The 13,365-nt window shown below is 33.0% G+C and overlaps 1 long non-coding RNA gene across 1 annotated transcript; it reads right to left on the bottom strand.

Moving 5' to 3' along the window:
• Window positions 1–645: 645 nt before the first annotated feature.
• On the bottom strand, window positions 646–13,093 carry LOC112127309. Its single transcript, XR_002910502.1, has 3 exons — window positions 12,845–13,093; window positions 1,275–1,390; window positions 646–855 (listed from the first exon to the last, which is right to left on the bottom strand). It is a non-coding gene; the product is annotated as an uncharacterized LOC112127309 (long non-coding RNA).
• Between the last annotated feature and the right edge of the window lie 272 nt (window positions 13,094–13,365).

The raw sequence follows: 13,365 nt of genomic DNA, 5'->3' as shown, positions 1-13,365 counted from the left end.
TTTCTTCAGCATGGTTTTAAGTCGAGACCATTTCAACGAGCATAGCCAAAGTTCTCGTTGTGCCGGGCTACACAATAGTCTACAGCGGTTTAGGATCACAGGAAGTCTGGATCGATGAGAAAGAAGGTCGACTTCTAAGACGATCGTTTTATTGCTCCAAATCGTCCGTAATGAAAGGGTGAACTCAAATTCAGTCATCAAAAGGCTTCGTGACAGTGGCTTTATCTCAAGACGTCCGGCATCAGGTCCTCTACTATAGGAGTATTGGGAGGCATTGAGTAGACAGTCGACTATTCGCAAATCAGAATCTCACTTGGACACCTGAACAATGGAGCGATGTCCTTTTCACAAATATATGCCGGTTTGGTTTCTGGCACTCAGATGACCGGGACCGTGGAGAAAAGCTTCATGTGCCAGTCACGGCCTTTTGAAAGATGGCCAGTTATGGTGTGGGGTGGAATTAACGCCCTCGCCTGTGCTGAACTGATTACCACAAAGAACGGATCTTTCATTGTACTAAGATACATTGGTGAAGTTTTTCTGGACCAACTTATGGGTCATGATAAAGGGACGGAATGGACATCGTACGCCGCCTCGAACTTTGTTGAGGAATGGAATTCTGTTTCAGAAGGCGAAATCCTGTAGCTTATTTACTCGATATCTAAAAGATATGTTTAATATTTATAATTAGTGGTTGTTTTAAAAACTTTTCGAAGTATTTAAAAAAAAATTGTTTGTGTTATTTTTTCATCAATGTTTATTCCTCTCTTCTTTCTTCATAGTTGTTCACTTGTTTTAAGATGTTTTTAAGTGTTCCAAAATTGAAACCAGACCGAAGAGGGGAGGCTGGTGCTCCTGAAATCGATATCGATATAATAACAGGATATTTTCATTAATTTTTTTGGACGTTTAAGAATTTACACCAATAATCAGCATCTTCAATATCTTCTTATTTAAAAAAAAATTATTATCTTTTAATTTATGAACATTTTATACTGACGAGCAGCATGGCTAAGGATGGAAGAATGGTGATACATATACATTCTACATATACACATTTAAAGATACATAATAAAAAAAATTAAATTAAAAAATAGGAAGATATTGTAGATCTTGATGATGTGTGTAAATTCCCGAAACGTTTCAAACTGTAATGTAAATAAAACTAAAACCATTAAAAAAAACCACATGGAAAAGTTACAAAAACACTTATTATAACTATACAAACAGCCTGTGAAAAAGTTTAATCAAAATAGGTGTTTTCATCTTCTCACCTTGTAAGAAGAATCAAGTAGGAATCGTGTGTTCGTACCTTACATCTCACGATTCCTTAATTCATGAAGTTTTTCCAGTCATGGTTTGTTTAGATAATACATTATTTGTTATGCACCTATTCAAAAAGTTAAGTTTATTTTTAGCTATTGCATGTTTCTTATAAGTACGTTTTAATTTTTTGTAATTGTTGTACACTATACTGTTGTTATGTTTTATTTGTTGAAAAAATATGGTCATTTACTTAGGCACCATTCTTAATTACTATTAGTGTTGTTTCATCGCTGACGTTGAAATTTCAATTATCTCAGGTTTCACTATTTTATGGATTTTTTGTTTGTTTACCCATTCTACTCAATAAAATAGCCTGAAATAATTGCAATTTCAATTCAAGCAATAAAATAACATCAACAAACATTAACATGAAAGTTAATATTTATTCTCAATTATATTGGTGGATCTGAAAGGTTTAGACATTAATTTTGTACGGCAATATTTTGTTAACGAATGGATTAATCGGTTTGTGAAAATTTTTATTGAATCACTTTTTATAAAAAAATAAAATGGAAAACCACTTTTTACTAAATAAAAGATTTATTATCTGCAATATTCTTCTATATTTATAATCTGAAGAGCTGCAAAAGCTGACTATAGATGTTAGATTTTTGTTTAATGAAAGCTACGATAAGTTTACCGAGAGAAATGAATAAACGTCTGTAAAAAGACGTATTAATTTGATTAATTAATCAAATAAGAGTGAACGAAATCATCACGTAAATGGTAATCGAACGAATTCTTAATAAAATTCCATTTTCTCATTTCAATCATTATTTATACGGCTTTAAATCCTTTCAATTCAATTTGCCCTTCGAATGAAATTGATGTAAGGTGGGCTGTCTTCATGAATCAAAGACGAATGAGATTTCATCTTAGATACATGAAGTAATTTGTTACTCTCAATAACATCCCTGTAACAGAGCCACATAACAAACTAGTTAACAATTGAATTTATGCATTCGTTTTTCACATTTTAAACGATGGGAAAAATTTCAATCAATGACAATTCAAAATCGATCAAAAATTTAGCTCTTTTTACTTTATACTGTTTAATATTAGATTTTTCCTGAATATTGATGATTTTTTCTTAAAAGACGAAGTTTCGGCTGTTTTTAAGTGAGTTAAACATTCTTTATATTTTATAATATGAGTTTCTGTCATTGTTAAGCGTGTACTTCTAAGTATCAGCCGATTCACATTTTACTAAGGATGATAAAATATTACGTTCAATCGTACTAAATAAATGCAGATAAGATATGAAAATTTACAACAACCAAAAGACAGGAGTTGCAAGGCGAAGAGTAGATGAAACTACATTTTTGTTGCAAAAATTCAATTCGTTTCAAGCACCCCTTACAACCTTTAAGTACGAATTTTCATTGCGTTAGAAATATAAACTTTTTTGACCGGGGGCAATTTTCTTACTCCCATGTCCACTAAAATGTCATAACTTCTCTGAAGGTTTTGAAATTCAACGTTATTACAACCATTAAATTTACTAATTTCGTAGACCGCTTGACCAATTAATATATTACAATTAATTAAGGTTTTTAGTTGAGATAAAAAAGTCAATGGCACGAGCGGGATTCGAACCCACGATCTTCGGCTAGATACGCCGCTTCTTTTTATCTCAACGAAAAACCTTAATTAATCGTTACAAAGCGTAATTTATCTTTTTTGAGGATTTTTCAACAAGGTATATATTTTATATCATTATAAGTGCGAAAATAAGGATGGAATCGACAAAACTTATTAAACTTTTTTTTATATCCCCAATTCTAATTTATATATACGTTCAATTCACTAATTTCGTGGTCCGCTTGACCAATTAAATTATATATACGGTTTGTTGGGTTGCAAAAGCAAGAAAAGAATCAATCTTTTGCGTATTCATATTTATTGAAACACAATACATAATTATTTTCTGACCAAGCTTTGTTGTAAGTTGGCTAAAACATTTTTCTATGATGGAAAGAAACAAATTTACAGTAGTTTTTGTACCCAAAAAAAACCTGAATAAAAATTGTTGTGGTTAATCAAACAACAATTTTTTGCTTTGCGAACACGTCCGATTTTTTTAAAATCAAAGTAATGGAGATAATTTCAGTGGGACGCCAGACTAGATCCAACCGAAATAAATATTTGTTTGATTCAAAATTTGTATTTAGGGCTTTAAGGTAGGCTTAGTTTAGTTTTTACAACAACACTTCGTCCTGTTTTACTGGAAGCCTCTTTCCGTTTTTGTTACTTTTTATAAATCTAACTTCATTTAATACGAACGATCCTGTATACATTTTTTCCACAGAAAAAACAACAACAACTGATTGAAATCTTATTCCCCAATTATGACACAAAACTGTATTTAAATAGATTATGTAATTTTTATTATTATTTTTTGTTTTGTCGGCTCCCATTGGGTAGAACGCTCGGACATGCGTCTACCTTTCGATGTAGTACCACCAGAAAAGGTGTAATTGTAACCCTACGTCCGTAGCCTCCCCTTGTTAGTGCCAAAAACTGATACAAAATGCCAATTTAATGGACATAACTTTTGGATTTTAAGAATTGATTTTTAGAATAAATTCCCATAAAAGGATTTTCTGGAGTTTCAATTTTTCCGTCAATACTGGGTGTTTGGCTACTAGTGTTTCAAACTTTGCCAATAGATTCTACATTTAAAAAGAAACCAAAAAGTTCTAATTTACTATGGACGGAATCTTAGCAGTTTCGGAGATATTTCACTTTTTCTGTTTTTTTTTTTTTTAAGATTCCACGACCTTGCTTCAAATAAACAATGATAACTCCAAAACTAAAAGGTCATGGACAAACCAATTGATACATTGCAAACTAATAACAAGATGTGATCAATACTAAACCTACAAACAAATCAATGTAAACCATCGTAAAAAAAATGTTTTAATAGCCAGAACTTTGCAACTTTTTTTCCAAGTTGAAAAACTTACTATGGTGATTCAAAACTACTATTTCTAAACCTAGAGACCAGCATATTTCATAAAACGTACTCCATTTAATACCCTCTTTAATGGTGTAATTTCTTTTTTAATTACTTTTTTCATAGATGAAGAAATTGATGAAGGAAAAGAAAAACCGTAGTTGAAGGATTGGTAAGGTGGAAAGGTTAATAATAACAAATAATACAAAACTTTTGAATGAACTTATTAAACATTATTTTAATTTTGATTCGAAATGCTTGTTAGCAAGATATCACAAAGATAACTAAAAACGTTTTGAATCCTAAAACTCTTTTATTCCGGGGAATCAATAATTCTTTAATAAAATTTGTAGCAGTGTTGGTAAATAAGTAAACACTTGCACTATTTCGGTTTCGAACTCAAATTAAAAAAACGTTTAATAAATTTATTACACTTCCTTAAGTTTTTTTTTTTAATTTTCCACCTTACCAATCCGTCAGCCACGGTTTTTTTCCTTTTCTCTATCAATTTCTTCGTCTTTGAAAAAACTAATTAAAAAAGAAATTACACCACTAAAAAGGATATTAAATAGAGTACGTTGTCTGAAATATGCTGGACTCTAGGTTTCGAAATAGTAATTTAGAATCACCGTAGTGAATTTTTCAAGTTGGAAAAAGAAATATTTTTCAAATACTGAAACACTTATTTCACGAACGTTTACAAGTTTAGTATTGATCACATCTTATTGGAAATTTAACGTGGTCTTTCACGTGGTATCAACGGATTTGTCCAAAACCTTTTAGTTTTGGAGTTATCATTGTTTATTTGAAGCAAGGTCGGGAAATCTTAAAAAATCAGAAAACGTGGAATAACTCCGAAACGTTGAGATTCAAGACTTTTGGTTCCATTTTGAATGTAGAATCTACGGGCTAAGTTTATAACACGAGTAGCAGAACACACTGTATTAACACAAATTTAATCTCGACGATTCTTTATTTGATTTTAATAAATTCCATTGTTGAATTAATTTTGTATATTACATTTTTACAAAAACTGATATTGTTACTTTTGACCTTTATTTTTTTCGTTTTGAAACATTTCATTAGCGTTCATGTCATTAATCTGTGTTTATAAGATTTTTATTAATGTTTTGCTATTTGAAGTTTGTGTCAACGAAGTTTTGCATTTTTATCTTTTTTAAATGTTCATCTTTAGGGGTGGCCGCAAGGGTTAAAGCTGACACGGCGACTCATCACTGCAAGGTAAACGTCCTGGGTTGAAATTCAGGGTCGCTGGATCATCATCACGACGTGAGGATTATAAACTGTTAAGAACTTCATTTTTTCATTTGTTTAGTAATACCGAATGTTCAATAAGGTTTATTTAATGTAGATAGCCATTAATGATTTATTTTCTGTTATGGCAACAAATTCTCATATATTTTAGGTGCGTCTGTCATTTTTTTATTACTTATTTTACATTGATTGACGGCAGCTTACAATACAGCTTATATTTTATTATTCATGCAAATGTTATCTTTATAAAACCGGAAAGATAAGCAGAAGCGATATCGTATTGCTTTATTTCAGGTTGACCTAAGGTTGATATTTACTTTTGATAATAATTGAACTGTTGCGTGTAGTACTTCGAGCAATCGGGCCGGCCATGTTAAACATCTCACAAAGGGCAACTTTTTTTTTTTAATTGCAACAATCACGAAGAATGAGCTGTTTACGATTAATAGAAACTTAAAAAAAACACTTTCAAAGTATTTCTTGTGTGAAATAGATTAATTTTTCAATTTTTGAATTTTGCAAACACCAGTTTTGCACGAGTCACAACATAAGAATTAATTTAATTTTGTTTGAGTATTTTAAATATAATATTTTCTAAGACAGTGGTTGTATTTTAACCCACTGTGCATACGATCCGAAAGTGTACCCTTCAACGGTACGAATATTTTAAACTGCCATCATTTTGCACGTAAACCTATTAATAAATAGTATCGATATTTTCTTATATTTCGACCTCAACAGTTTATGATTTTTCCTTCTCGAAGGTGGGATAATACTCTCATCATCTCACGGTCATCTCAAAAAAACAACAACCAGTTTTTCTTTCAATTCACTACGTTCCGGATTTATTTTAATCCTTCCTCAGGTGAGTTAACGCAGTGATTAAAACAGTGGTCAGTCATTAATATTTTGTTACAGTTTGAGCTGACCTTCGAGAAGGAAATGTTAATCAATAGTACATCAGAAAAAAGCAAATCATGATTTTTTTAGCCTTGCACGGAGGTCGTACATGAACGATTTAAACAATTTACGGCGTTAAATTTCCTGGTTATGACTCGGCACTATGGTAGTTCAGGATCATTTTGATCTGTTTTGCTGTCAGTATATCTGATAACCACTGAACGCTTGACTTAGTAAAACTTGTACGAGCAGACCAAAATGACATAAAATGGATTTTTATATATTTTATGTGCTTATAGAACATTCGTTGTTTATAAAAAAAAAAAAAAAAAAATTGGCTTGGGGCGTTGAATTTTAGTTAATTATATCTTATTTCAGCTTGGATTCGCTGTAAGTGAGAATCATATTGTTACATATTGTTTTTGATCTTTAGCTAGCATAGCTTTTGTTTAAAATTTTTTTTTTTTTTTAAACGAAGATTTGCGACAACAGAGGTCATATAAACCCTCAGAATGTCGGTGTTTTTGAAAAAAAAGCCCATTTGTAAGTATGTCGGGTTCGAATGCAGGACCGCTGGATTCGAACCCGGGACCTTTACCTTACAGTGATGAGCGCCGTGTCAACGCCTAAACAGTTGCGGCCACCGAGGCACCTTTTAAAGTATTGCTTAAGTAAAAACAGAAAATCATTGTATTTGTTGAAGCATCTCTAATCTAGTTGAAAGTACTGATCTTCTTGGCTTTCATTTTCCTGTGTAATGTTTATTATGTTTATTAGTATGTCTTTAACAAAAATAGAAATAATAACAGGATTAATGTTTGTTATGTTCTACTTGTTATCTGATAGTAATTACAAAAGCTATCTTTTTTGTCAATTTATTACTGAACTGATGTTTACGTCTCGCAATTTGCTTATTGTATGTTGTAAATCTATTTAAGTATTGCATTGTATCATGTAAATTTCTGATATTAGTTTGTTGTTCCTTATATGTCATTGGGAAATCTCTAAGAAGCTGATTCGATTCTAGGCGTCAATAGTACTCCAACGCCCTTCACATTCACGAATCTGATCCTACGCTTGAGGTTTTCCAATATTGTTTTCGGAGGAACCGGTTTCCGGTTAATAAACATTTCTTTTGAGCCTCGGTGAGAAGAAAAAAATAGAAAAAAGATTTTCTCATAAAGGGTGGCCATCTTAAGTGGTTGGGTCTGGATTTATATTAGTAGGTCCTCCATAAGGTTTTATGTCGATCCAAGCAAGTATCCCAGTTGTCCCTGCCACGTTACCGCCATCCAAAGCCCGTCCTTTACGGATATTGTTATGAATCAGCCTTATTTACAACTAGCTGCTCTTCGGACAGAAGATGGTTTTTCGATAATGCACTAAAATAAAAGAACCAGATAACTTGTTATAAAATCGCAGTGTTGAGCGGGGGTTTACTTTCGAAAGGGGGTGGCTTACTGAAGAACTGTTGAATGGTCTAGATAGTTGTTAACGATAACCGTTTTTATTACCAATTTAGATTTTTTTCGTGTTAAAAATGATCTTTATTTATAACGGCATAACAATCAAATACATTATAAGTCGTATGTTGCTCGACTCTACTTTCTTTAGGGTCGTAATTGCTTAAAGCTATTGGATTTGATAAATCATTATAAAATGAAGGATTTGATGACGAATTTTTGTTTAATAAAAAAATAATAAAATGTATCAGTTCTAATTAATGCTTATTGGTACATGAAATAAACAGAGTTGCGTAAGTATATTGAATATTTTATCTCAAATGATAATTCCGATGAGGTTGTGATTAATTTCAAATAATTAATCTTTAATTAAGATTTTGGTTGAGATAAAAAGTCAGTGTCACAAGCGGGATTCGAACTCACGACCTTCGGCTAGACTTCAACTCATGATAGCTCAAGTGGTAGAGCAGCGGCAAATCTAGCCGAAGGTCGTGGGTTCAAATCCCCCTTGTGAAACTGATTTTTTTATCTCAACCAAAACATTAATTAAAGATTAATTAATCGAAAAGAATTTATTTGGTCAAGCGGACCACGAAACCTAATAAATATAAAAATTCATATCAAATTTGATCAATGTACTGGATACTTACCACTGTTTAAAATTTCTATTTATTTGAATCCAATTTAATTATAAGTTTCAAAACATGTAAACCGGTTTAATTAGAAACTCTATTGTATTTTTTCACGGAAAATTGTTATTGTTTTGTAAAATTATTATAATTAATCTTGTGTGCGTGTTGCATGGTAAATCGGCCGATGGTAGCAGCAACCGATTCGAAGAAAGTGTTAACTTTGTGTGTTTTAGGGTAGTTTTACTGGTTGGTTGTAAAGGGTCGAGAACGTATTTTCCATTTTCGCTTGTTTCCCCTTTCACGTATACACCTACGTTACATTGACCGCTTAATTAATGAACATTCAACAACTCAAAACGTTTTATTGCTCTCGCGTACCTTTTTAATTAAACCTCGAGATACCATACCGGACAACGAGATCGGTAAAATAAGTTTTACAAAAAAAGATGATTTAAGGATTTTCGAATTAAAACGAAAAACAATACATAATGTACTCCTCGTGTACCATATTTATTAGCGATATTGAAAATCGGCAAGGCTCTATTAAACAATTTTTCACACATTTTCTGTTTGCTAATTTTACATTTGCATTAAATTGATGGAAAATGATAGTTAGGGAAGTTTGAAGAATGATAGTATAATCATCGAGTAAGGTGATTAAATTTCATGTTGAAATCGTGAAAATTGAATACCTGGTGGTACGTTGAGGCATAACATCTCTATGTATAAAACATTTTCGTGACTGATTGACAACGCACAGACCAAACCGCTGGATCTAAAGAGCTGAAATTTCGACAGTGCATTCCTATAATGATTATATGGAGCTGATAACAAGTATTTTTTGAAATTACTTCCCTGTCTATTCAGGGTCTTCTTTTTCGATGACCCGGCAGAATTTCTCTTGAACCAATGATGCTATCAAAAAACAAAAAGTACTTCTTTAACATTTTTTAGTAGTCTAGTTTCAAATTTTTACTGTTTTTTGGAGAAAAATTATACAGGGTACCTCAGGCCTAATTCAATTTCAACATTTCAAATACGACCCTACACATCCTTACAAATCATTTTAAAGGATTTTTTTACGCTGAAAACAATGCTGCAATTGGATTTAAAATTGGTCGAAAAATAACAAAGTTATGACAAAAAGAAACCGGTAGCCTTCAACGAGGGGCAGAATATTTTTTACTGCATGTTCGCAAAAATCAGAATTCCTCTCTCCGAAATGATGCAAGGGTTTTAGATTTTTCAAAAAATAAACACACAAAGTTATCAGTGTCTCAGTGTGGTGTGGACATCTCGAAAATAAATTTATTGGGCCTAATTTCTACGAAAATAAGTTAATGGTGCTCAGTTCCTCACGTTTTTGCCATAACTTTGTCATTTTTTGACCAATTTAAAATATCAATTGCACCATTGTTTCCAGCGAAAAAATCCTTGAAAATCATGTATCAGGATGTATAAAGGTCGTATTGAAATTTTGAAGTTGACCTGGTCCTGAGTTACCCTGTATAATTTTTCTCTAAAGAAAGATAAAAATTTGAAACTAGACTAAATAATATAAAATACGAATTTTTTATAGCGTCATTGGTTCAAGAGAAGTCGTTTCTGGTCATTTTGGTTTGTTTATTCTTGCTGGTTTACTTAGATTAAGCACTGAAACCAAAATAACAAGGATAGACCATTATTGACAAATAATCGAAGCTTAAATTATCAACCGAAATTCTCGAAGGATCTCTTGCGAGTATCTAAAAAAATAAAACGTGAAAATGCTACAAATGGGACCTAAAGTACTCCTTAATGAATTTTTCCCTAAAAAGACATTTTACAATTTATTTAAATTCATGTGTATGTCAAAAATTTAAAAATTTTAAACGTGATATCGCGAAGAAAGAAAATGACAAAAACAGATTCTCATTTACAAAATATTAAGGTCAATAAAAAAAAGTTATAGTTACATAAAACCCCCACAAAAGACTCAAAGAAATAACACTTAACCAAACCTAGCAAAACTAATGTCATGGCAGACTACATTGTTTCACGAGAAAGGATAACGATAACTAAACAAGAACAATGCAATAAATTTACTCAGTTTTTGTTTTCTAAATTCCACCAAAGTTTCAAATTGTATTGGAAAGCTTAAGTTGGCTTTATAGTTGGAATGAAAACATTTTGTTTTGTGCTGCCCTACCCTTTGTTTCGAAGGTAAACTGTTACCAATTCAATTCAATTCCACCGGCACCGTATCACCAGGCATTTTGTGAGGGGGATTATTTTAATATAGGGTCGATAATTGGACTTGAGGCCGAGTTTACCAGCTTGACGACCGTATCGACTACTTTAAATCCTGCCGTCCCCAGAAGGCAAGATCAAAATTCCAATTAGAGAGGGACGTGCGTTATAAATAACACGGGCGGTAACACCCTGAATTCTGCCAAGTTGCGTTAATAGAGGAATCGTCGTACGGGGTGGATTCTAAATATACGTTTTAGACAAAGGTGCCGGTTGGAAACACAAGAATGTAAATTAGGTTCGGAGGAAAAATGGCCCAAAGTTTTATTAAGCCGTTCAAACCGCTACGACAAAGACGTCATAAAGTTTGGGTCGTAAATTTTAAAGTAATAATAATGATAAATCTTCTAGACTGTAATAAAAACTAGCCCTTTCCTTTTCAGGAATAGCGCATAAAGAAGCAACTTTATTACAAATATACTTCGGAAGGGCAAAAGTCAATCAACGTCGTCAAAAATCGATCATTATTAACATCAATCCACAGTTTTGGAACATCGTCAATACTGTTGGATATAAATTTTTGAAGTGTCAGTTCTTTTAACTAAGGGTCTTCAGGAAAATAATTGAGTTAATACTATTCAACGTGTACCAATGTCTAAGCAGCTTGCTATAAACATTCAACTGAGACAATAAAGCCTTATTTAAATTAATTTTGTCCAGAAAGAAATACGGAGATTATTTACGAACTTTTTGTCGTATTAAGACATTATTCACTATTAAAATTTATAGCCACTGAAGCAGCTCGTAAAATTATTAAAACAAAATAGGATGGAATCCTTGACCAGTGCACCCCGTGGTGTTGGTTTCAAAAATTTAATGATACGTCTTTACAAAGGAAGGAAGGTTCAAGGCGTCCTACAATGGATATTCATCTTGCTCAAATCCAGACACAAATTTACTAGTACTACTACTTAATTGCTAGTGTGTGGTGATTAGTGACCGTTAATCGATAATTATTCAGAAATCGTGAGATGCGGTCTGGTGTGATGTAGGTTTTAGAAAAAACATTTTTTTCGTGCCAACGTTTCGATCTTTATTAAGATCATCTTCAAGGCCTTGGATTTATAAACAATATTTAAATGGCCCGCCCGAGAGTGGCACTCTCAACACGACACGCAAGATTGCCACAATTACACAGAAGACAAAAACTTTGAGCCCTGATGATGATCTCAATAAAGATCGAAACGTTGGCGCGATGAAGAAAATCTTTTTCTGAAACCTACATCACACCAGACCGCATCTCACGATTTCTGAATAATTAATGTACTTGCTAGAGTGAGTGGAGTGTCGAAAGACCCTTAGCCGCCATCTATCCTCCATTGGAAAGCTTATGGGATGTTTATTTACTTTTTAGTAGTCTAATCCAGCATAAATTTACGCCCAGTAATCCTTTGAGAGCCCTGGCCAGACAAAAAGCGATTTGTCGCGGCAGGCAGTCGATAACTTGGCCTATGAGTCGGTGAACTCATGCTGAACCGGCACTGGGTCAATTATTGGGTCCGTCTGTACTCACGGCGTTGTAATTTTAAAAAGTTTTTATGATTTATTATATTTATAATATTTTTTTAATGTAAAGAATTTCCAAGGGAAACGATTCCAAATCAAAATTGAGATTTGAGCTTACTGCCATATCTCCATGAAAACTCCAAAGAAAGGAAATTGCTAATACGTACTAAGATAATGGTATATTAATGGATGAATTACACCAATGTAATAGTAAATGTTAGAAAATAGAACGTTTGTTGGTACTTGTTAATTATTTCAAAGATTCTGTTTCGGCGAATTGCCGAATGAAAATAAAATAAAATAATAAATTAATGGTATAAAATTTAAAAAAAATAAATAAAAGACAAAGTTACGGCTATTGCGAAAAAATGTGAACTGAAAATAAAATAAAGAAAGAACAAATGAAAGCTCATGAAAATGAAATGAAAATTAATTGTGGGGAATTGAATTATGGAGGAAAGCGGAGAAAGAAAAAAAATCGCATGCGGGGCACTCACCTTCTGGCTACTGCTTGACGGCGCTGGGCTGGATGTTGGAGTTCTGGCCCGAATCCGGACCTGCTCCTGTTGGTAAATCGTCGTTGAAGCCAGGGACAAGTGTCGAGGGATGATGACGAGAGAAATCGCAAGAATCGAGAAAAAGAAAAAAAAATGATACGGAGATATTGGCGTGGTTAAGACCTGACTGCCTACTACTGAGCCTGCGGCTCTTCTCCTGCCCCAATAAGTGCCCGGGCCCAAAGGTCGGCCCGGCCAAAACATCCCCGCGAGATAGGCCACAACCACAAGCCCTCGAAAGCCACACAAATTATGAAATATGTAAATTATAATTTTTCCTGGCGTAAACAGCTTCATTTTACCCACTCTCTCAACGCATGTACTGAAAAACGGCAAAAAATTATTGATTTTTACTTTTACGTAAGGTTTTGGTTGAAATGAAAAAGTTAGTGTCACGAGTGGGATTCGAACCATCGACCTTCGGCCCAATACGACGCTGCTCTAACCACTTGAGCTATCGT

The sequence above is a fragment of the Cimex lectularius genome, unplaced genomic scaffold, assembly GCF_000648675.2.
Source record: "Cimex lectularius strain Harlan isolate CLEC.00 unplaced genomic scaffold, Clec_2.1 scaffold190, whole genome shotgun sequence".
Classification (NCBI taxonomy): domain Eukaryota; kingdom Metazoa; phylum Arthropoda; class Insecta; order Hemiptera; family Cimicidae; genus Cimex; species Cimex lectularius.
This window is presented reverse-complemented; position numbering and strand designations above follow the sequence as displayed.